Below are 22,524 nucleotides of genomic sequence, written 5' to 3'. Positions count from 1 at the left end.
CTCCAGACTTATCTGGTTAGCCCACTAGGTGCTTGTCATGACATGATTAGTAATCAATGTATAATCTATCGTGTGTGTGATTTATTTAGTAAATAAATAATTAAGCCAATTTGTGTATTCCTGATTCAACTTGTTAGCTAGGGTTCGTGCAGATAAGAGTACTTACGACAATCAGAATGAGACCGATCGAGGTGACGATTAATATTGATATAAAAGATCTTCAAGAGTGGATTCAGGAGATAACCACTCTGTATAAATTAATTCTTCCGTGGTGCCCCAGGTTATTAATGGTTTACTTGTTGCATGGTTTAATTCAATCACGTAATCAATTAAACGTTAGGTTATCGATTTGATAAAATAGCATGTCATATAATTAATCATAGAGACTCTACTCATGTTTGAATGTATTTCTCTCTTTTTTTCAAGCATTTGTTTTGAGCCATTGCATGTGTGTTACTCTAGGGAACTGCTGTCGACAGGCTCCAGTGGGCTGAGTACAGATGACTACTTTTCCCTGGAGGAAGGCTACCCCTACGACCCCAGTCTGCTTGGGGCCGCACACTATTGGAACCAGAACAGAGGTTGGCTCATAGCAGTGTCTTTGCAAAAGTCCATCGTTGCTATAGTTTTAAAATGTGTTTTTAAGCTATATTCTGATTTTATTGAACACCCAGAAAGAGAGAATGACAGTGGGAAAGATAGAAATTGTGTCAAGGGGTAGTAGGCCTGATTCAAACCTATGCCGATACTGAAGACTCATGTTGGAAGCTGAGGCATTCATGTTAGACCAGCCAGGCCACCATCATTGGTATTAATATTATGTATTGTTTAATTGGATATAGTGTTTGTTTTGTAAACATGTAAAAAAGATGTATGGATTAATAGTTTTACATCAATGCTTTGTATTCTTTCAGCCAAAGAAGTCATGTGTAAACGCTGTTCTCCTGTCATTATTGATAACACAAACATGCAAGCTTGGGAAATGAGGCTATACGTTAAACTGGTAAGTTTTTATCCTGTTATATTGTCTGTTACAGAATCCATTGTTCAGTTATCAAAAATCGACCCATTTTATGTACATTTTTATAAATATGATGAATACTTATTTTTCACCAAGCAGGCCTTGGCCTCACACCAGTTGTAAATTAGATCCCATAGAGTTAGAAAAGTAATTCTGTCCATGATTGTCTGCATTAAAAGATACCTGTACTAATGTCATGTAAGATGCCATGCCCATGTATTTAGAGAATATGCATTGTACAAATTATATACAGTACATCAAAGGGCATTCACTCGCTAGAATGCAGAGGAAAACTGGTCAATTTAAGAGTGTGCTACTAAATTAATGTCAACCTAGTTTTCTTTGCCCCATGTCATAAATCACATACAATTATTCATTACATTATTCTTTACAATATTATAACCTTACTTAGCAGTGATGATGAAATAAGAACGTTTTTTTTTGTGACCATGCAAGTTTAGACTGACTGTCGCTATCAATTTCGGCGTTTGAACGTGGTAACATTTGAAGGCGTTTCATTTACATTTACATTTAAGTCATTTAGCAGACGCTCTTATCCAGAGCGACTTACACCTTTCCCTCCCCTACTTTCGACCTTGTCTCATTGCACTGGACCAATCAAAATGAACTTGATACCCTGGTCAGTTTCATCTCCAGATCATTGGCTTTCTTTGGCTATAACCACGATCAATCTATGTTGAGAGGCTGTTTATATGGTGATTTATACGCCCACACCAGCAGAAATACACTTTTTCGATCTGAAAGACGAAGGCCAGAGTTTACCCGTGTTGTAGTACATCCAAATATTTCAAAAGGTTGGCATTTTAGCCAAAGTATGATAAAGTTGGAAATCCGAAGTGAGACATTAGTGTAAATCTGTGTCAATGCGCTGTCTTTTCTTATGAGATGACATGTGTCGTGGAAATATTCAGTCAATAATATTTCTCAAATACCGGAGCCTGAGCCGAGCTGGTTCATGAAGTAACTCCCTTTCCAGCCTTGGCACACACAGGTTTCATCCTTAAACATAATAACTCCTCTTTATGTTAATGATTCATCCCCTCTGGCATTTAGCCACCATTATCTTTTTGCCTTGTACAAATTTTAGTTTGGTTTCATTTTAGGGCATAGAAACATTAGAGCCATAGCAATGGTACAAAAATAAACAGACATGACCACTCTCAAGACAGGTGCATGTCTAATGCCGTCTAATGACCTAGACACACAGAGTGCACTGATTTTACTCTAAGGTGTATGTATATGTACTAGAAAATGTCCAATATGTGCAATTTATTTTTAGCCTGTTATATTTCATGGCTGAGTTTTATTTGAATGTTCGCAGCACTGCATTGGTTATTAATCAGAAATACCTGAAAAGTTATTCCTCTTTACAACTGAGTGAAGCTAAACAGCCTAGCAACCACTTAGCTGCCTGAGCCCATTGTACAAATTAAAACAGTGGTTGCTAACTTGTGTTTTTGTACCTACACTTTTTTTTAACCAGAATTATTCTAATGCTTTGGATAATTTGTCAATTTTCACTTATTTTCTAGCTCGTCTGTATTAATTATATATATCTAACCATTTTATAAATGGTGTAAATGCGTTATATGTTTGCATTTTGTATTCCCTCTCCCCCCGTTGCCCCAAGATCAATGTTTTTGACGCCGACAAGATTTTCTTTACTACATGCTCAATCACTGCTTTGATTGTGTCTATCCTATAATGAAAAGGCACCTGCTAAAGAAAATTCAAGGAACGTGTTTATATACACATGACCAAAAGTATGTGGACACCTTCTCATCAAACTTGTCATTCTAAAATTATGGCCATTAATATGGAGTTTTGCTGCTATAACGGCCTCCACTCTTCTGGGAAGACTTTCCACTAGATGTTGGAACATTGCTGCAGAGACTTGCTTCCATTCCACCATGAGCATTGGTGAGGTCAGCCACTGATGGTGGGCGTTTAGGCCTGGCTCGCAGTCAGAGTTCCAATTCATCCCAAAGGTGTTCGATTGGGTTGAGTTGGGGGCTCTGTGCAGGTGTTGGGGTTAATTTCCTTGTTCCTTGTCAATCATTGACTCATTGGTGAAATTAGCATTATGACTCTTTAACCTGTTACTCCTACCCCCTACTTTTTTGAACATTTTGTTAAAAATCGCGCGAACATTTCAGCGCCCTGCTACTCATGCCAGGAATATAGTATATGCATATGATTAGTATGTGTGGATAGAAAACACTCAGACGTTTATAAAACTGGTTAAATCACGGCTGTGACTATAACAGAACGTGCATTTCATCGAAAAGCGCAGGAAAATCTGATCACTGAAAATGCGAAAATATATCCATGCGCCACTAGAACCCATTGTTGAATGTGAACCACATTAAATGGGGCCGAGCTTCCACACGATGGCAACAGTCTTGTCATTTGCCTACGATTTGTTTCTTGGTCAAACGGGCACAAGGTAGCGCCTTTCTTCCGGTCTCCGACCGGATATTTTGGTTGAGATTTACCCGGACATTATTTCCAGACGTACAGCTATAGAATATACATCGCCTCGTGATCAATTTGATCGCTTATTAACGTTTACTAATACCTAAAGTTGCATTACAAAAGTATTTCGAAGTGTTTTGTGAAAGTTTATCGTCGACTTTTTTAATTTAAAAAAATGACGTTACGTTATAAAACGCAATTTTTTTCCTTGATCACAGGCTTCATAGATCGATATCCAGGCTATATATGGACCGATTTAATCGGAAAAAAGACCCAATAGTGATGTTTATGGGACATCTAGAAGTGCCAACAAAGAAGATGGTCAAAGGTAATGAATGTTTTATATTTTATTTGTGCGTTTTGTGTAGCGCCGACTATGCTAATTATTTTGTTTACGTCCCCTGCGGGTCTTTTGGGGTGTTACATGCTATCAGATAATAGCTTCTCATGCTTTCGCCGAAAAGCATTTTAAAAATCTGACTTGTTGCCTGGATTCACAACGAGTGTAGCTTTAATTCAGTACCCTGCATGTGTATTTCAATAAACGTTTGAGTTTTAACGAGTGCTATTAGCATTTAGCGTAGTGCATTTGCATTTCCAGATGTCTAGATGGGACGCCTGCGTGTCGGGTAGGAGCAAGTGGTTTTAAATCATTCAAAAACCTTTAATGCAATTGCAGACAGAAGTTGACAACAGGGACATGATGCATGTTTCCGAGTAAGTTCTGCATTAAAGAAAAGGTCCCACATTATTTTATTAAAGTGCTTTGATGCACCTGTACTGACCTCACCTTCTGGATGATAGCGGGATGAACTTGCAGTGGCTCAGGTGGTTGTTGTCCTTGATGATCTTTATGGCCTTCCTGTGACATCGGGTGGTGTAGGTGTCCTGGAGGGCAGGTAGTTTGCCCCCGGTGATGCGTTGTGCAGACCTCACTACCCTCTGGAGAGCTTACGGTTGTGGGCGGAGCAGTTGCCGTACCAGGCGGTGATACAGCCCGACAGGATGCTCTTGATTGTGCATCTGTAGAAGTTTGTGAGTGCTTTTGGTGACAAGCCAAATTTCTTCAGCCTGAGGTTGAAGAGGCGCAGCTGCGCCTTCTTCACGATGCTGTCTGTGTGGGTTGACCAATTCAGTTTGTCTGTGATGTGTACGCCGAGGAACTTAAAACTTACTACTCTCTCCACTACTGTCCCATCAATGTGGATAGGGGGGTGTTCCCTCTGCTGTTTCCTGAAGTCCACAATCATCTCCTTAGTTTTGTTGACGTTGAGTGTGAGGTTATTGTCCTGACACCACACTCCGGGGGCCCTCACCTCCTCCCTGTAGGCCGTCTCGTCGTTGTTGGTAATCAAGCCTACCACTGTTGTGTTGTCCGCAAACTTGATGATTGAGTTGGAGGCGTGCGTGGCCACGCAGTCGTGGGTGAACAGAGAGTACAGGAGAGGGCTCAGAACGCACGCTTTTGGGGCCCCAGTGTTGAGGATCAGGGGGGTGGAAATGTTGTTGCCTACCCTCACCACCTGGGGGTGGCCCGTCAGGAAGTCCAGTACCCAGTTGCACAGGGCGGGGTCGAGAACCAGGGTCTCGAGCTTGATGACGAGCTTGGAGGGTACTATGGTGTTGAATGCCGAGCTGTAGTCGATGAACAGCATTCTCACATAGGTATTCCTCTTGTCCAGATGGGTTAGGTCAGTGTGCATTGTGGTTGAGATTGCATCGTCTGTGGACCAATTTGGGCGGTAAGCAAATTGGAGTGGGTCTAGGGTGTCAGGTAGGGTGGAGGTGATATGGTCCTTGACTAGTCTCTTAAAGCACTTCATGATGACGGAAGTGAGTGCTACAGGGCGGTAGTCGTTTAGATCAGTTACCTTAGCTTTCTTGGGAACAGGAACAATGGTGGCCCTCTTGAAGCATGTGGGAACAACAGACTGGGATAGGGATTGATTGAATATGTCCGTAAACACACCAGCCAGCTGGTCTGCGCATGCTCTGAGGGCGTGGCTGGGGATGCCGTCTGGGCCTGCAGCCTTGCGAGGGTTGACACGTTTAAATGTTTTCCTCACGTCGGCTGCAGTAAATGAGAGTCCACATGTTTTAGTTGCGGGCCGTGTCAGTGGCACTGTATTGTCCTCAAAGCGGGCAAAAACGTTATTTAGTCTGCCTGGGAGCAAGACATCCTGGTCCGTGACTTGGCTGGTTTTCTTTTTGTAATCCGTGATTGACTGTAGACCCTGCCACATACCTCTTGTGTCTGAGCCGTTGAATTGAGATTCTACTTTGTCTCTATACTGACGCTTAGCTTGTTTGATTGCCTTGCGGAGGGAATAGTTACACTGTTTGTTTTCAGTCATGTTTCCGGTCACCTTGCCCTGATTAAAAGCAGTGGTTCGGGCTTTCAGTTTCACGCGAATGCTGCCTTCAATCCACGGTTTCTGGTTTGGGAATGTTTTAATCGTTGCTATGAGAACGCCATCTTCAACGCACGTTCTAATGAACTCGCTCACCGAATCAGCGTATTCGTCAATGTTGTTTGACGCAATACAAAACATATCCCAGTCCACGTGATGGAAGCAGTCTTGGAGTGTGGAATCAGATTGGTCGGACCAGCGTTGAACAGACCTCAGCGCGGGAGCTTCTTGTTTTAGTTTCTGTCTGTAAGCAGGGATCAACAAAATGCAGTCGTGGTCAGCTTTTCCGAAAGGAGGGCGGGGCAGGGCCTTATATGCGTCGCGGAAGTTGGAATACCAATGATCCAAGGTTTTTCCCGCCCTGGTTGCGCAATCGATATGCTGATAAAATTTAGGGAGTCTTGTTTTCAGATTAGCCTTGTTAAAATCCCCCGCTACAATGAATGCAGCCTCCGGATAAATGGATTCCAGTTTGCAAAGAGTCCAATAAAGTTCGTTCAGAGCCATCGATGTGTCTGCTTGGGGGGCAATATATATGGCTGTGATTATAATCAAAGAGAATTCCCTTGGAAGATAATGCGGTCGACATTTGATTGTGAGGAATTCTAAATCAGGTGAACAGAAGGACTTGAGCACCTGTATGTTGTTATGACCACGTCACGTTAACCATGAAGCATAACGCCCCCACCCCTCTCTTACCAGAAAGATGTTTGTTTCTGTCTGCGCATTGCGTGGAGAAACCCGCTGGCTGCACCGATTCCGATAGCGTCTCTCCAGTGAGCCATGTTTCCGTGAAGCAAAGAACCTTAGTCTCTGATGTCCCTCTGGAATGCTACCCTTGCTCGGATTTCATCAACCTTGTTGTCAATAGACTGGACATTGGCGAGAAGAATGCTAGGGAGTGGTGCACGATGTGCCCGTCTCCGGAGTCTGACCAGAAGACCGCTCCGTTTCCCCCTTTTACGAAGTCGTTTTTTTTGGTCGCCGGCTGGGATCCATTCCGTTGTCCTGGGTGAAAGGCAGTACACAGGATCCGCTTCGCGAAAGTCATATTCTTGGTCGTACTGATGGTGAGTTGACGCTGCTCTTATGTTCAGTAGTTCTTCTCGACTGTATGTAATGAAACCTAAGATGACCTGGGGTACTAATGTAAGAAATAACACGTAAAAAAAAAACGGCATAGTTTCCTAGGAACGCGAAGTCATCGGGTCAGTTGCTGTAATGACGCCATTATTGTCCTTGTAAGGGGTGACAGTCCCCCACAAAGCGGAAGATTTATAATCGGAAGCAGAGTACACTTTGCGCGCCGACGCTTTTACTGCTCTGGTGGCTGCAGTGCTTGCGGAAGTGTCCGAAGGACAAGAGCAGTTCATCACAGCAACAATATTGCACGACTCCAAGGAGGAGGGAGGATGCTCATTCACAGAGACTGATGGCTCGAAATCATGAAAATAATGGTCAATCAGGTTTGCTGATGGAATGTATTGACATCTCGTAATATCTCCTTGGATCGGATTCTGCACCAAGAGGTTTCTAAACGTCTTTTTCCCAAGGGATACTTTCAACACATACCCTTCATGGATGTCTGCACTGCAGCTAGCGTTGGAGGAAGACAATGTGGTCAGTGGAAAAGGCAATGTGGCCTGTGACCATAAATGTCAGTGGGAGTAACCGATCCATAAAGTCTGCTCCAAGTTGCAGGGGTTCAGATTCGAGGCTGGTAACATACACAGAATGAACGAGCAATACGTCCTGGAAGTGTAGTTTCAGCATGACTCTCAATGTGAGAGGCGAGGTAGTCTGAGTGAAACCTCGAAGTGTAGTGTTGCATCGTTCCACTTTTAACCAACGTTTAGTTGGCTTCAAAGCCCTTTTGAGATCATCAAACAATGTTTGAGAGATGAGCGATAATGTCAAGTTGTCAAGCATGGCAAGTTAACATCTTTGGGGTAGGGGGCAGTATTTTCACAGTATTATTATTTTTAAACTGCCTGCTACTCAGGCCCAGATGCTAGGATATGCATATTATTTGGATAGAAAACACTGATATATGTTCTCATATTATTGTGGAACTGGGATTCCTGGGAGTGCATTCTGATGAAAATCATCAAAGGTAAGTGAATATTTATAATGCTAATTCTGACTTTTGTTGACTCCATAACATGGCGGGTATCTGTATTGCTTTTTTTTGGTCTCTGAGCGCTGTACTCAAATTATTCCATGGTGTGCTTTTTCCGTAAAGCTTTTTTGAAAACTGACACAGCAGTTGCATTAAGGAGAAGTATATCTTTAATTCCTTGCATAACAGTTGTATTTTCATCAACATTTATAATGAGTATTTCTGTAAATTGACGTAGCTCTCTGCACTGTCACCGGATGTTTTGGAGTTAAAATGTTACAATGCGCTAGGGTAAACAGAGATTTTTGTATGTAAATATGAACTTTATCGAACAAAACATACATGTATTGTGTATCATGAAGTCCTATGAGTGCCATCTGATGAAGATCATCAAAGGTTAGTGATTAATTTTATCTCTATTTCTGCTTTTTTGTGACTCCTCTCTTTGGCTGGAACAATGGCTGTTTTTTTGTGACTAAGTACTGACCTAACATAATCGCATGGTATGCTTTCGTCGTAAAGCCTTTTTGAAATCGGACACCGTGGTGGGATTAACAACAAGTTTATCTTTAATATGGTTTATATACATGTATTTTTGAGGAATTTTAATTATGAGATTTCTGTTTGAATTCAGCGCCCTGCACTTTCACTGGATGTTGGTCAGGAGGGATGTTAACGTCCCACATACTCTAGAGAGGTTAACCTGTTGCGACTCTAGGGGCAGTATTTTCATTTTCGGAAAAAAAAACGTTCCCGTTTTACACAGGATATTTTGTCAGGACAAGATGCTAGAATATGCATATAATTGACAGCTTTGGGTAGAAAACACTAACGTTTCCAAAACTGTAAAGATATTGTCTGTGAGTATAACAGAACTGATGTTGCAGGCGAAAGCCTGAGAAAAATCCAATCTGGAAGTGCCCCATATTTTGAAAGCGCTGCGTTCCGATGAGTCCCTACTGAGCTGTGAATGCCCTATCAACCAGCTTACGCTTTCTACGTATTCCCCAAGGTGTCTACAGCATTGTGACGTAGTTTTACGCATTTATATTGAAGAATAGCCGTAGGCGGCTACATTGCGTAAGTGGTCACATGATGGCTCCCAGGGTGACTCACGTAAAATACAGAGGTAGCCATTACTCCAATCGGTCCTACTGAATATATATATATATATATGTATGTATGTATGTATGTATGTATGTATGTATGTATGTATGTATGTATGTATGTATGTATGTATGTATGTATGTATGTATGTATGTATGTATGTATGTATGTATGTATGTATGTATGTATGTATGTATGTATGTATGTATGTATGTATGTATGTATATATGTATATATGTATATATGTATATATGTATATATATATATATATATACATATATATATATATATATATATATATATATATATATATACATATATATATATATATATATATATATATATATATATATACATATATATACATATATATATATATATATATATATATACATATATATATATATATACATATATATATATATACATATATACATATATACATATATATATATACATATATACATATATATATATATATATGTATATGTGTAGTTTTTTTTATACCTTTATTTAACTAGGCAAGTCAGTTAAGAACAAATTCTTATTTTCAATGACGGCCTAGGAACAGTGAGTAGATGGATAGATATTAGAAAAACACCTTGAGGATTGATTATAAACAACGTTTGCCATGTTTTTGTCGATATTATGGAACTAATTTGGAATATTTTTCGCCGTTTTCGTGACTGCAATTTCCGGGCGATTTCTCAGCCAAACGTGAAGAACAAACGGAGCTATTTCGCCTACAAAAATAATATTTTGGGAAAAAATTAACTTTGGCTATCTACCTGGGAGTCTCGTGAGTGAAAACATCCAAAGTTCATCAAGGGTAAACTATTTCATTTGATTGCTTTTCTGATTTTCGTGACAAGATTGCCTGCTGCTAGCAAGGCATAATGCTATGCTAGTCTATGATAAACTTACACAAATGCTTGTCTAGCTTTGGCTGTAAAGCATATTTTGAAAATCTGAGATGACAGGGTGATTAACAAAAGGCTAAGCTGTGTTCCAATATATTTCACTTGTGATTTTCATGAATAGGAAGATTTTCTAGGAAGATTTATGTCCGTTGCTTTATACTAATTAGTGTCAGGCGATGATTACGCTCCGGACCCGGGATGGGGAGTCACGAAGTTTTAACAAAGCTTTTTACCCTTTTCTTCGCAATCTTTGTATCAGAGTCTATAGACAAAGTCTGTGGGCTTGTTTCTTGATCAAGCAGGCCCTGGATAGGGTCTTGAGAGAGAGCGGGAGAAATTAGATTTTTAATGTCCTTGTAAGGGTGTTAATTCCTGCAGACCTGGTATCCGGCAATTCCCCGTCTAGTCCTATCTTTTACCCTTTTCTCAAATGTTTCTCGCTTTAGTTCTTCATATAGTGGAACTTCTAGAGAACATTTGTCTACGTTTTGATCATCCTTTAACCCTTTGTTACCCTTGTGCTCTGACACTTTGTGTGGGTTGGGTGCAGGAACGTAGAGAACAGGTCGATTGTAGTGGTAGTCATTTCGATGGCGATGTACTTTCCAGTTATTTTGACCGTGGTTATTGGTTTCATCTCTCAATGCTCCAATACCTGATAATGCACCCTCCTAACTGGAGTGAGTGCTCCTGGTCAAACTTCAAGCCGAGTGGTCAGGGCTCTTAGCGTTGCGAGCTTTTGATGCTTCAATTGCTGTGCTTGCAAGCTCCCTGAGTTATAAGATAGGCAAGCCAACGTGGGCTGTAGGGCCCAAGAAGGTAATGAAAGTGGGATACATGTTCGGCAGAAACATTTGTTTGAATGGTAACAGCTCTTCCATTCCTGTTTCAGTGAGTAGGCCAAAGTAAACTGAACGAAGCCTATGATCTGAGCATGTTTGACATTGTTAGCCAGTGAGCTATCGTGTTTGCGAGTCACGGAACCACTGAATTCTAATTTCAAAGCTGTGGCAAGTTTAGCGTAGTCATTTAGCACGTGGTGCTGTTTTAGACGAATGAACCTCGTCAAGTCTATTTGACATTTGCTTCAACAAGATCAAGGCTGTCAGAACCCGTAGCATTCAGGAACCCATCCAATGCGTCCTCTATGTCAGCTAGGAACGTCTCAGTATCGTTTGGCTGACCTGGAATGGGGTCTAAAGTGGGGAAATTCTTGACGAGTTGTCAAGGCGTTCCGTGGCCGCTGGCGGAGAGGGGAGGGTTGGCTTCATCCTGTAAGGAAATTGGCGCCAATAGGAGAAACAAAGCATTGGCTGTATTGGCGAAGAGGCGCCATATTACTCAGTTACGAATGGCCAAGAGAAGACTGAGGGACACATGAGGGAGGCCAAGACTGAAACCTATCATCTCCACTTCTTTGAGTACCGGACTCCGGTTGCTTGGTTGGGTAGTCGCCCTGTAGCTCGTGACCGTTCTGGAATTCCACCAGATTGTACCTAAGGGTGGTATTCTGCTGCATTGCAGAGTCCATTTGAACGCTTAGAGTACTGATTTTGGACACATGAGTGTCGCACTTACTCCTTTCGGTCTCAAACTTATCTGTCATGGTTTGCAGATAGAGCTCCTGAGTACAGAGCGAGAGATTCAGTGATGAGATTTCCTCCGCATGCTTAGAAATCAATATTTCCATCTTCATCACCTGAGTTCTCTCATCATTCATTTGGTCAGCGACTTCAATGAGTTCTGCTGATTTGTCGTCCAACTTAGTCATTGTGTTCATTATCTGATCGTCTTTGGTCTGCAGCATTTGGAGTAGAACTTTGTTACTTTGAGTAACGTTCAACCAAACTGCATGCATGTTATCAAATTGCATGCTCCTGTTTGTAGATAACTCGACAGATTTATTTAGTTTGGAGTGGACTACATCATATTTCGTTTTGGCTAAATCGAGTTCTTCCTGGAGACAACGATTTTGTTGAAGAGTTTGTGCTCGTTCATCATCATAAGTATTTGCCATTCTTTTTAATTGTTTAGATTTCAAACACAGTTCCTTGGCTAGCAGAATGTTTTAATTTCCTGCTTTTGTCAATAGTTGCTCGGTTCTCTCCACCTGTCATGTCAGTCATGTCTTGCACATGCTTCAGCTGTGCACTGTGGTATTGGACCGATGCCAATCTTTGATGGCGATACATAAGGGCTAAAGTGGAGAGAGTTTCGCAATTTCTGCTGTTTTTCCGCGGCAGGGTAGCCTAGTGGTTAGAGCATTGGACTAGTAACCGGAAGGTTGTGAGTTCAAACCCCCGAGCTGACAAGGTACGAATCTGTCGTTCTGCCCCTGAACAGGCAGTTAACCCACTGTTCCCAGGCCGTCATTGAAAATAAGAATCTGTTCTTAACTGACTTGCCTGGTTAAATAAAGGTTAAAAAAAAAATTAAAAGGGTCGGTATCGCTGCTGATGTCAGATATGAATCCTTTTATGGGAGGAGGTTCACTAATTAGAGGAGTAGTGGTGACCACCTCTGATAGCTTGCACAATAATATTTAGAGGAAAAATTCAGCTTTTTTCCAAATTTGGGTTGGGAATTCATTGGAAGCTGCAAAGATGATTTTAATATATTTATAGATGTTAATGAACCATCAGTACTGTATCAGTAATGTGGGTGTTGGATGTGAATGAATTTAGCAAAAGCAAATTGATTAATCAATGATAATGATTAATCATACCTGGTTAGGCTATCTGGCAATTAAACTTTAATAAAACTGAGAAGTTGGTTCATATAGGTTAATATGAGAACGTTTAAAATGTAACCAATTAAATTGAATGAGACGATGATATCCAATCAATTGAGATTGTCTGAATTATCATAAGTGTAAACCGTAGTTTAAATGTTGAGGTACATGCATCACCAGATTCACATGTCCCTAAGGCCAAAGCCACATGGGATTCCCGCTGGAGGCAGGACTTCATTCAGTACTGGGTAGTCCTGAATGAACTTTGCATTTGCAAATTTGACAGATTTAATCAATGTTAATGATACATCAAACCAGTATAGGTTATTTGGGAATTAAACTTTAATTAATCTGAGAGCCTTGTTGCTCTAGGTTAATGTGGAAAAGTTGAAATTGTCTCATTGTAGAAAACCAATCAATTTAGATATTATTGAAAAGATCTTTCTGAAAAGATAAGTCTGGCAATTTGTCTCATTAGTTCAATTGAATGAGATATCGATATCCAATCAATTGCGATTGGCTGCTTATCATAAGTAACCACGTGATGCACTTTTGGGTGTCACCTAAATTAAATACAGAATCTTATGCATTCTAATAACCGGCCATTCTGAAAAGGAAAAGTCGAAATTCATCCTTCCAGCGTGGTGATCGTCACCTCCACGTTGAAAAGAGCCCTTTTAAATGTATGGACACCAGTCCTTACATCATCGGGAACTGAGGTTGACTTCCGTACTGTGGGAGAGAACTGAGAGAAAGGCATGTTACATAGTTCTCAACCAATGTCTGTTCACTTGGGCGTGGCCACTGAGTGAGCATAGTTTACTTATGAAAACAATTCTCTCATTTAGAATCTAAAATTACATTTAGTCTTTTCACAAATAGTTTCATATTTAAACATTTAAACAATTCCATGTGAATCTGATCACTAGAATGTGTAGACATTCCAATGTCCAATTTATGTCATCCTATCATCAGATATAATGTACCAGACACCAACTGATCTAAAATAATATTCTTTATGTACCAATGGACATTTTCAAATGGTTGATAAAGGGAAATATTGTTCCATTCCCCAACCTTTTGATGTTACCGTTCATCTCTGTGTTAACAAAGGGCTTTCCAAGAGTCCATTCTGTATAGTGAAGAGAAAAGGTATTTATGGTGTGGGGGGGGGGGTGGTCATAAACCTCACCCAACAGGGCAGCGTCATGACAGTGCCTAGGGTCGTTGTCTGTTTAAAGGTAAACCTTCACCCCAGTTTGAGGTCCTAAGTGCTCTGGAACAGGTTTTCATCAAGGATCTCTGTACTTTGCTCCGTTCATCTTTGCCTCAATCCTGAATAGTCTCCCAGTCCCTGCCTCTGAAAAACATCCCCACAGCATGATGCTGCCACCACCATGCTTCAACGTAAGGATGGTGCCAGGTTTCCTATACAGACAATGACTTCATCAAACAACACCGTTTCACAAGGCATCAGTGGCATGACAGGAGATGTTTTGAATCAATTATTGCTTCGCATACAAGCCAGTGAATTCTATGCGTTATAGTTGGATGACTCAACAGACGTGGTAGGCTTGGCACAGCTCCTGGTATATGTCCGTAACATTTACGGGGGGGGGGGGGTCAATTAAGGAAGACATCCTCTTCTGGAAACCAGGACAACAGTAGAAGATATTTATTAAGTACTGGACAGCTTTGTGACATCAAATGGACTTCGGTATCTGTACTGATGGTGCAAAAGCCATGACAGGGAGACATAGTGGAGTGGTACCGCGCGTGCAAGCAGTTGCTCCCGACACCACTTGGGTACACTGCAGCATCCACCAAGAGGCTCTTGCTGCCAAGGGAATGCCTGACAGCTTGAAAGATGTGTTTAGCCAATGTTTAAAAACAGAATCCTGAACCTCTTCCTCTTCCTCACTAGAGTTTATTCCCCCGCTCCCCATAATTTGTCCTGCCTCAATTAGAACTCAGAAAATAAAACTCCTGACATTCCATATGTGAGTGTACCCCTTTAAGATTTCTTGTCTCTGGGAAACATGGAAATCCCCTTAAACCCAAACGTTTACTACAAACAAAACCTAATAATTATGATAATCCTATTGTACTCCCTCAAATCATTTGTTTTAAATTTCCTCAATGTTTCATGTAACTCATTCAGTTTTTCTCCAAATAGTCTCCGCCATTAGACCCACACAGCTGTGATAAACGTGCACTGTCCCATTTTAAAATAAAACAAACTCAGCCTGCAATCCACTTTGCGGACCTCATTGTTCCCCGTAATGAAAACAGATAATGTTTAGAATACGTTAACTTCTTGTTCAAATTCACTGGTGTTACCTAAACAATCAAACCAAAAATCAATAACCGGGAACTACGACAACTTTTTACGATTCAACTATTCAGACCTCCCTCTCTTATAGCCAAATATAGCCCAGTGAAAGCCACCAATCCGTGATGGCCACCTAGCAATTGTGTTGCTAGTTTTAGCATCTTTTCAGACTACCCTGACGATATTCAGCTACTTTTAAAAATGTATTTGGAACTTTTAACAACTTCTGAAAAGTGACAAAGCTATAATGCACACATTTTCCCTCTAAATGACACAAACAATTTTCTCTGTCACCCTCAGTCACAACATCATTGCCTGGCGGCAAGAGTGCATTGTGAGTGATGTCAGTAACAGGCGCTCAACCCGTGCCCAAGCCGCAGCGACTTTCAAAGGAATTGCAAATCATTGTTGGCTAACTGCAGCAGCAGTAGTACGGGTTCGATAAACCAAACCCATTTTATCACAAATGTTGGATCTTGAATAGAACTTACATCAATCAACATCTCTCAATCAAAATTGTACTGCCAGAAGTACAGAAAAGAGTGTACCTGAACAACGGTCAAATCAATTTGAGTAACATTATTGTGTATTCAACGTAATGACGCAGTTTTACGTTATCACGAAACAATTCAACCTACCTCTTGGCAAAGATGTATCCCCTATTTGGATTGAGTTTTGCTTTAATTCTATCGTAAAATCAAACTTTCACTACTCCAAAATGTTAACGTAGCATGCACTTCGCTAAATTTATAAGAACATTTCAATGGGCACAACTCTATCATAATTGTCTCTTTATTATTATTTAGAATTCATTAGATTTAGGTAACTGTCTCTTCAATGATTCAGTAATTTAAATTTGACTCAATATGTTATTCGAGTAGGCTATTTAGGCAAGACAGCGTATTCCAACGACATCGCCCGCTCTTATTTAGAATGGATTGGTCTTTCAATTTAACCCAAACAATCTGTTAAAGTTCAATTTACCCCTTCTATCAATTTAAAGCAAACAAGCTATTAAAACGTTCAGTTTATATCTTATACAATCACTAGCGACCGTATCTGTTCAGGCAAAACATACAAATAGTTGAATTACAATCAAAAACTCAAAATTTAGTCCCAGCATTGGCTGGGAACAGAACCCGAGCCTCGCGCATGGCAGGTGAGAATTCTACCACTGAATCACCAAAGACATGTGAATGATTAATACTCTCCGCAAATAAACCCTCTTTACAATTGTCTGTATTCGTAACTCCGGCACCGAGACAACAAAAATAGCCCTAAATTAAAGGTCCGAGCTCATTAAGCTCGCTTTTGTTGTTTCTGACTCTCTCTTTTTCTCCCGATTGTCGCGCCTGACCTTCCCCTTAGTTAAATTACAATCTCTGTGATTATGTCCTACTCTGTCACGTTTTTTGCAGGGAGCATTACACTCCTTGGCGAGATGTCCTGTCTTATTGCAATTGAAACACCCTCTCTTTTTCTTTTGACTCACCCTATCCACTTTTCTCTACTTTTTTCCTTCCTCTACCTCTATGATCCCTCCCTCGGCTCCAGCAGGCTCCACATATGTGGGTGGTGGTTGTGCGGGTAGCTCCTGCAGATGTATCCACACCACCACTATTTCATCAACAGGATCACCTCTGTATGCTTGGTATACTAGAGAAGGATATAGATTTTACTCTCACCCCTGCCCAATTGTCTAAATTTTTCAGCTGTGGTATCGGAGGGCAGCATATCTTGGCTCTCTTTGCCTTTTTTTCCGCCTTCTACTCTTTTCCTGGCTTCCGAAAGCCAGACTCAAGCAGTGTACAACCCCTGTTTATTCTGCTTCTTCACATCCTTACCGTTAATCCCGGGACCTCTTTTGAGGATTTTACTACCCATGTTTGATAAATCCTTGCCGTTACTAGTAGCTATGGTATTTATCACTAACTATGTGTATGTATTTATATGATCTATGTATGTTCTGTTTACCGTTACCTAGTTACAATCTATGTGTATGGATTTATATGATTCTCTTCCCTGGAAACTTTATCTATAGCGTTGCTGTCGATCGGACACAACTATACATTATTACCCAGTGGCCATACATCCCTAGTTAACCTCGGGTTGTGTTATCCAATCTCACTCCGCTACATTAAGTTTCCCTCTCCTCCTTTTTTGGATATGATTTATTTCAGTATTGAATAGGTGCAGTTATCCCATTCGCATAGAATTACCTTTCCTTCTCACCAAGACTAGTTTATATCCTCACCTGTTTTACTACTTAGGTTAGGACTTTATTTAGGTATGTCTTTTGAATTAATGGCTGTCCTATTTGTACAAAATGACGGTCCTATCTAACAACACTTACTATATCCAACCCCTAATAACCTTCATGGCTTGCAAGGCCCGGATCTATTAAGATATTTTATTTATGGTAGCGCACCTTACCTCAGGTCATTTCGGACCTGCCACACACAAACCCTTGTATGTTGGTCATACAGGTAACCCACCAAATCTGTTTGGAATAGCGAAGCTCCTATTATTGATAAATTATAGCATTTTTAGAACATCAAATCAAAGATAACTTACATCATTCCCCCCAAATTCGAGAATAAAGACTATTTACCGTCGTCTTGTAGACTGGGAAAAGCAATGTTCGTGAAATTCCGTCACCGTCTGTGTCGGCCTTAGATATTATATCAGCCTGTTCTTTGAACCCCAATCCAGGGGCCAGGTCTTTAATTTACGGGTCAATGACCCGACCGTACACGGTTTTCGGCATACTACCTTCTGACGACAGGGACAGATTTTTGGAAATCCGCTCGAAGGACCAAATTGTCAACGGAATTTTACAATTCCTATATGTGTTCATTAACCAATTGAATTCAAATCACTCTGTCTGTTTCTAAGAATTTGTAAGATCCTCATTTGCATAAAATAGACAGAGACCAGTCTTATCAAAATTAGCCAATAGCATTTATTCTCGGAGCGCGCACAGAACCTTGTACAACTGTTTATATTTCAAATATGACGTCATAGGTTATAAAATGAATCTCCTCCTCTCGACCAGGACAAAGCAGGTTCAAAAGTTCATTCCAACTTACTAGCGGACACTCATGACACACACTTTATAGTCCACTATAAGTCTCACCATAATTTATTACTACTTAGCAGACAGTTCCACATACGGAAAACCTGGAGAGGCTCTCGCTGTCTTATTTGATCGCCACAGAGTTATAAATGAGTCGGTTCAAACATAGGTTAATGAACCTCTTTGCTTACTTAAGACACACACACACCCATTCCTTCCTACACAATGGTTATCATTTCCAATTACCCCTTATCCATGCTACATATCCTCTTTCTTAGGAACTAACATTATTAATCAGATATTGTAAAACAGGGTAGAGTTTAATTAGTTATAGTTCTATTTAAATGTAGATATTGTTTAGTCATTATTCATAAAATTCCTAACACCCGGACTCCATCACCTCCTTGAATACCTGCCCTATATATGTCACTCCCATTGGTTCCTTTCCCAGGTGTCATTGTTTCTGTTGTTTCATTGTTTCTGTCTGTGTGTTGTTCGTGTTTTATGTTGCGGTTTTTTTTCATTAAAAACCTCGCTCCCTGAACTTGCTTCCCGGCTCTCAGCACACATCGTTACACCTAGTTCTTAATTTAATTGGCAATATAAATGTATATTTTCGTGCTTGCAGCTCTGTCTCTTTTAAGTTGGACCAGTTGATTATGCTTTATCTGGGTTCTGTTCGTTAGGGCATACTGTGGCAAAAGGTTTTGCAACAGAAAACCATTGCTTCTTTTCAAAGTTTAGTTAAAACCTTCCTGTTAAACTGTTTTGGACCATTTTTATCCTGTTTTGTACATACTGAACATGATCCTGTTGTCGTGTCTTTTTCTTCCTTCAGGACGAGCGTTATCAGGTGCGGCAGGCCTTTGCCCAGAGGCTCCATAGGGGTCTATGTCGTCTGCCCCTGCCGCTGGAGTACCTGCCTGTGTTCGCTCTGTGCGCCAAGGAACCCATGAAGGAGCGGCGGGCGCATGCACGTCAGTGACTGGTCAAAAACATCAACTCAGGAGGAAGTACCTGAAACAGCACGCCGCCATCAGTGGTAAGACATGGAAAGGAGAAATGTCAGTTTAGGGCCTGGAGTTTTAAAGTGATAGTGATAGTTTAAAGTGATAGTTTTTCAATATAAGATTATTTGTTTGTAGGAATATGAATGCACCGCATTACATTTTCACAATCATTGTTACATACTCGAAAAATTCTCGCCAGGAGATTCTGGTAATTGCTATATAATACTTAAAAGCTGTTGAAAAGAAACGAGAACAGCCTAGGTAAATTGAAAATAAGCTAATACCTAGTGCCTTCCGGAAGTATTCAGACCCCTTAACTTTTTACACATTTTGTCATGTTACAGCCTTATTCTAAAATGGGATAAATAAATAAAATCCTCTGGGGAAGGGTACCAAAAAATGTCTGCCGCATTGAAGGTCCCCAGGACCACAGTGGCCTCCATCATTCTTAAATGGAAGAAGTTTGGAACCACCAAGACTCTTCCTACAGCTGGCCGCCTGGCCAAACTGAGCAATCGGGGGAGAAGGGCCTTGGTCAGGGAGGTGACCAAGAACCCAATGGTCACTGACAGAGCTCTAGAGTTCCATTGTGAAGATACACCTAGAGAACCTTCCAGATTGACAATGATCTCTGCAGCACTCCACCTATCAGATCTTTACGGTAAATCTTACAGACGGAAACCACTACTCAGTTAAAGACACATGACCTCCCGTCTCGAAGCTTGCCAAAAGGCACCTAAAGACTCTCAGACCATGAGAAACAAGATTCTCTGGTCTCATGAAACCAAGATTGAGCTCTTTGGCTTGAATGCCAAGCGTCACATCTGGAGGAAACCTGGCACCATCCATACAGTGAAGCATGGTGGCAGCATAATGCTGTGGGGATGTTTTTCAGTGGCAGGGACTGGTAGACTAGTCAGGATCAAGGCAAAGATGAACAGAGCAAAGTACAGAGAGATCCTTGATGAAAACCTTCTCCAGAGCACTCAGGACCTCAGACTGTGGTGAAGGTTCACCTTGCAATAGGACAATGCAGGAGTGGCTTCAGAACAAGTCTCTTAATGTCCTTGAGTTGCCCAGCCAGAGCCCGGACTTGAACCCGAACATCTCTGGAGAGACTGAATATATCCAACCTGACCTCGCCATCCAACCTGACAAAGCCTGAGAGGATCTGCAGAAAGGAAAGGGAGAAACTCCCCAAATACAGGTGTGCCAAGCGTGTAACGTTATACCCAAGAAGACTCAAGGCTGTAAACGCTGACAAAGGGGCTTCAACAAAGTACTGAGTAAAGGGTCTGAATACTAATGTAAATGTGATATTTCCATTTTTATATACATTTAAAAAAAGATTCTAAAAAAGCTTTTGCGTTGTCGTTATGGAGTATTGTGTGTAGAATGATGAGGGGGGGGAGACTAAGGCTGTAATGTAGCAAAATTTGGAAAAAGTCAAGGGGTCTGAATACTTTCCGGAAGCATTGTATACAACAACAAATTCTAACAATTTATTTAAATGGCTCTAACTAGGGCCTATGGTTTTTCCTGGACTCGTTATGTTATCAGGAATAACTCTTGACCCTAAGGATGGATCAAACATCGTAATTGTTGATTGCCTGCCTCACACTTTAGTCAGCAGTGTGCCCATAGCGCTGTGTGGCATGGTCCTCATGATTTGTGTGTGTGTGCTCGTGTGTGTTCTTCTTGTAGAGAACCTGTTCTCGCTGCTGCCAGAGTACGTGGTGCCATACACCATCCACCTTCATGGAAAAATGTACCGATAAATTGCCCAGAAATGCCACCATTGTACACACCTCCCCACACCACCTCCCCACACCAATGAGCAAAAGCATATATTGTTTACCTTAAACAAAGGATCAGTGTGGTTTCATGAGATAACAAATTGATAGCATACATTGAAGGCTAAATTGTAATGGTGATGTAAAAAATGTGCAACTCAATAACATACATAAGCCTACATAAGAAAGTAAATAAATTAACAACTAATTAAATACTAAATTGAAGTCACTGGTATTTTAGATACAGTATTCAATTGCTCATACAATTAAGCAGGATTAAGCAGTCTCAAAGTAGGCCAGCGGATAGGTGAATTAATTGTTCCATTTCGTGATAAAAGTATCAACTTGGTACACTAATACTGGATACCTAGTACTTAAGAAACGTGTTGAAAATTCCAAATTGTTTGCATAGTTAACTTAGACACAGCTCTGATACACTTACCCCACTAGACATGCCACCAGGGGTCTTTTCACTGTCCCCAAATCCAGAACAAATTAAAGAAAACGTACAGTATTATATAGAACTCCCTTCCATCTCATATTGCTCAAATGAACAGCAATCCTGTTTTCAAAAAATAGAAAGCAACACCTCACAGCACAACGCCTCTCCCCTTTTTGACCTAGGTAATTTGTGTGTATGTATTGATATGTAGTTCTGTCCTTGAGCTGTTCTTGTTTATTAATTGTCTATTAATGTTCTGTATTATGTCATGTTTCATGTTTTGTGTGGACCCTAGGAAGAGTAGCTGCTGCTTTCGCAACAGCTAATGGGCATCCTAATAAAATACAGCAAAAACATACCTTCGGGAACATTGTAAAGATTAGCAGCAGTCTGGGATGCCTGTCATGTCTGCCATCCAGATTTCCTGTTTTAAGAAAATGGGGTAAAATCATTCCAAACAATATCAAAATGACTTTGTACTGTTATCTACCCACTAAATAAACCCCACAGACAATATTAAACCAATATCTCAAATAAGGAAATTGCATAAACTGTCCCGGGAGTGTATATTTAAGTTATTAGGTACACTCATCTAGTACTGTATCGCAATAATCAAGGTTTTGTTGTTTTTACGAGGGTTTACGTTTTAATGTTGGCAAATGCAGCATCTCGCTCTCTGTCAGCCCATAGTGAACCGAACCATGCCCCAATGGAGTCATAGCACATGCACAAAGTGATCTACAAATCACAATCATGGACTGCCTTTCCCAAGTTGTAACCACGCCCATGAAGTGTAGTGGCAGGCATTCTACCCAAATGGATAATGAGGAAGCCAGCTCATTTGAATGAAATCACTCCCAAAAAGGATAGCAAAATGTGTGGTGTCATATGGAAGTGGTTCGTGGTTGAGAGGTCAGATGTTCAACAAACCAATATCAAGTGCAAAGTGTGTCGAAAGACAATTGCTACGAAATGTGGCAGCACAACGAACCTCTTCCAGCACCTGAGACAGAAACATTCAGTGTAATGGGAGGAATGCGTGAAACTACACGATGCTGATACTTCC

General features: G+C 40.8%; 2 long non-coding RNA genes across 2 annotated transcripts in view; one reads left to right on the top strand and one right to left on the bottom strand.

Moving 5' to 3' along the window:
- Positions 1-462: 462 nt before the first annotated feature.
- Positions 463-21,990, top strand: LOC123994835. Its single transcript, XR_006831733.1, has 4 exons — positions 463-581; positions 915-1,003; positions 19,052-19,255; positions 20,928-21,990. It is a non-coding gene; the product is annotated as an uncharacterized LOC123994835 (long non-coding RNA).
- LOC123994836 overlaps positions 18,742-22,524 on the bottom strand; it is a 28,918-nt gene continuing 25,135 nt past the window's right edge. Inside the window, exons 2-3 of the long non-coding RNA XR_006831734.1 lie at positions 21,818-21,882; positions 18,742-19,230 (exon numbers count right to left, since the gene is read on the bottom strand). This is a non-coding gene — a long non-coding RNA (uncharacterized LOC123994836). The remainder of the gene's footprint in view (positions 19,231-21,817; positions 21,883-22,524) is intronic.

The sequence above is a fragment of the Oncorhynchus gorbuscha genome, linkage group LG14 (assembly GCF_021184085.1).
Source record: "Oncorhynchus gorbuscha isolate QuinsamMale2020 ecotype Even-year linkage group LG14, OgorEven_v1.0, whole genome shotgun sequence".
Lineage (NCBI taxonomy): Eukaryota > Metazoa > Chordata > Actinopteri > Salmoniformes > Salmonidae > Oncorhynchus > Oncorhynchus gorbuscha.
The sequence above is the reverse complement of the archived record's forward strand: the minus strand, read 5'-3'. Positions and strand labels throughout refer to the sequence as shown.